Here is a 2,597-nt window from a genome sequence, read left to right as displayed (position 1 = left end):
ACTGTGGTACATATACACAATGGAATATTATGCAGCCGTCAGGAGAGATGAAGTCATGAAATTTTCCTATACATGGATGTACATGGAGTCTATTATGCTGAGTGAAATAAGTCAGAGGGACAGAGAGAGAGAGATGCAGAATAGTCTCACTCATCTATGGGTTTTAAGAAAAATAAAAGTCATCTTTGCAACAATCCTCAGAGTCAATGAGGGGAGGGCTGAAACTTCCAGCTCATTTCATGAAGCTCACCACAAAGAGTGGTGAGTGCAGTTATAGAAATAACTACACAGAAATCTACCATAATCATGTGAATGAATGAGGGAACTGGAAAGCCTGTCTGGAGTACAGGTGGGGGTGGGGTGGGATGGAGGGAGATTGGGGACATTGGTGGTGGAAATGTGGCACTGGTGAAGGGGGTGTTCTTTACAGGACTGAAACCTAATCACAATCATATATGTAATCAAGATGTTTAAATAAAGGTAAAAGAGAAATTAAAAAAAATGTTAACTAATGAAAATTAAAAAAAAACCTGAGTTATAATAGTGAGGAGGGCTGCTAGTTCTAAGGAAACTAACTTCATTGTAAATTTCTCAAGATAACTTTGAAGAAGATGCTGTCATTCGTATTTGATTTTTAAAGTCTTGGGTAGAGAGAAAAGCGATGTTTCACTGTTATAAATAAATCTAAAACAATGTTATTAAAATAGCGAATTTTTGCTTGTCAACATTTTAATTCACTAAATACTAAAATTTTAAAACTGTGGATGGAATGATAGTACTGGGGCACTTGCTTTGCACATGATACTGACCTGGCAGGGGAGATACCATGATCACGAAGGTGGTTTCCCCAGGGCGAGGCTCACCCATTGCACTCCGGGTGTGCTGACCCCTGCGATTTCCCCAAATGTGGGAAACTCGAACTGCATAATTTGTGGTAGTGGGGGACTGTGTTCGCGCTAAAAAAAATTAAAAACAAAAAACAAAAAAACTCCATCAGTCCATATGGTCTCTTGAGTTTCATCAAGAGTAATTCCTGAGTTCTGAGCCAGAATTAACCCTGAACCCAAAGGCAACAACAAATTTCAAAACAGTCCTTTACAAAAATATACAACTGCTTTAAATGCATATACCACCACACAATGAGTTCATGGTGCCTTTTTCATACATTCTTCATAAATATTGTCCAAACATTTCTAAATTCACCTTTACAGTTTATGGCTTTGTGTTTTGTGAATTATGATTTATATACCTGAATACTGCTTTATCCTGGTCTGTGTTGTCAACCTAGATCTTTTCACCTTGACATCCTGTCAGCTTGAATCCCTCCCTCCTGTCAGTATAGTTATCTCTCTTACTATTATTATTACCTCTGTACATTATTGGGATTTTTATGATCAATTGTTTATATTTAAAATAGTCTATCAGAGCAAAACTGTGTCATATTTAAGTTTTTGTACATAGAATGTGCTCATGGGTGTCTATCGAATGTGTATACAAATGGGTGAACATGTTAACACATGGATAGAACCACAGTTGGTGAATCATGGAATCAGAACTCTTGTTCTTTTCTGCTTCACACTTCTCATATGATAGCCCCCACTTTTTGAGAACGCAAATATCAGGAGCCCAGTTTTCATCAACACTGTTAGAGCTAAACACTGGCTTGCTGTGGTGTGTTTTCACTGTTAGAGCTAAACCTGGCTTTGCAGTTTGTATTCAAACAACTTCTCTAAAGAGGAAATAACTACTAATTCTGAATAAGTAAATAGCCTGGCACAGGAATGCTACAAAAATATTGTAAAGTTATTTTTCACTGTATATTTAAAGTATGTCAACATTATTTGTTGTTATTAGATATTAGTTGCTATTTTTATTTGTGTTTAGACAATTCCTTCAAGAGCCAGAAAGATAGTGCAAGGGTGCTTCCCTTGTACCAAATCTGATCCCCTGAGCAGTAATTGAAGTGATTTTGAATTTATTGCCATGAGGCTTCTGATTATTTCCAGCTATAAATATAACCCTTCCCCCCCAAAAATAAAAAATAATATTTAGGTGAAAGATACTATTCAGTTTATAACCATTTTTATTAAGATGCTCTTCAGTTTCTATCAAGATGATATTCCATTTTTAAGTTTTTATTATTAACATACTATTCATGTAATGGAGGGTAAGCAAAGCAGTGGGGTATTTGCCTTGTAGGCAGATGACACTTAAAGAACCCAAGTTCAATGTTCAGCATCTCATATGATCCCCTGAGCCTGCCAGGAGCCATTTCTGAGAGCAGACCCAGGAGCAACTCCTGAGTGTCACTGGGTGTGGTCCCAAAACTAGCTAAATAACTAAATAAACAAAAAAGATACTCTTCAGTTTGTTTTAATTCTGAGTTACCAGGTTAGACTATCAAGGGTTGAAAATATGATGGTGCCCAAGTCTGGTTGTACTGTGGAATATTCTGCTAATGAGACCTCCAGAACTGTATTTTGCAATGCTGGGGGTCCATATGTTGCTAGGGACAGAATCAGGGTCAGCTGCAAGCAAGATGTGTGTCTGTACTCTCTCTTTCTGGGCCACATGAACCTTTCTTAAAGACTAATTGA

The 2,597-nt window shown here is 37.2% G+C and overlaps 1 non-coding gene across 1 annotated transcript; it reads left to right on the top strand.

Moving 5' to 3' along the window:
• The first annotated feature begins 801 nt into the window (after positions 1–801).
• On the top strand, positions 802–961 carry LOC126021030 (U1 spliceosomal RNA). The gene has a single exon (XR_007499652.1). It is a non-coding gene; the product is annotated as a U1 spliceosomal RNA (small nuclear RNA).
• Positions 962–2,597: the final 1,636 nt, after the last annotated feature.

Source organism: Suncus etruscus, chromosome 10 (genome assembly GCF_024139225.1).
Source record: "Suncus etruscus isolate mSunEtr1 chromosome 10, mSunEtr1.pri.cur, whole genome shotgun sequence".
NCBI classification, from domain to species: domain Eukaryota; kingdom Metazoa; phylum Chordata; class Mammalia; order Eulipotyphla; family Soricidae; genus Suncus; species Suncus etruscus.
This window is presented reverse-complemented; position numbering and strand designations above follow the sequence as displayed.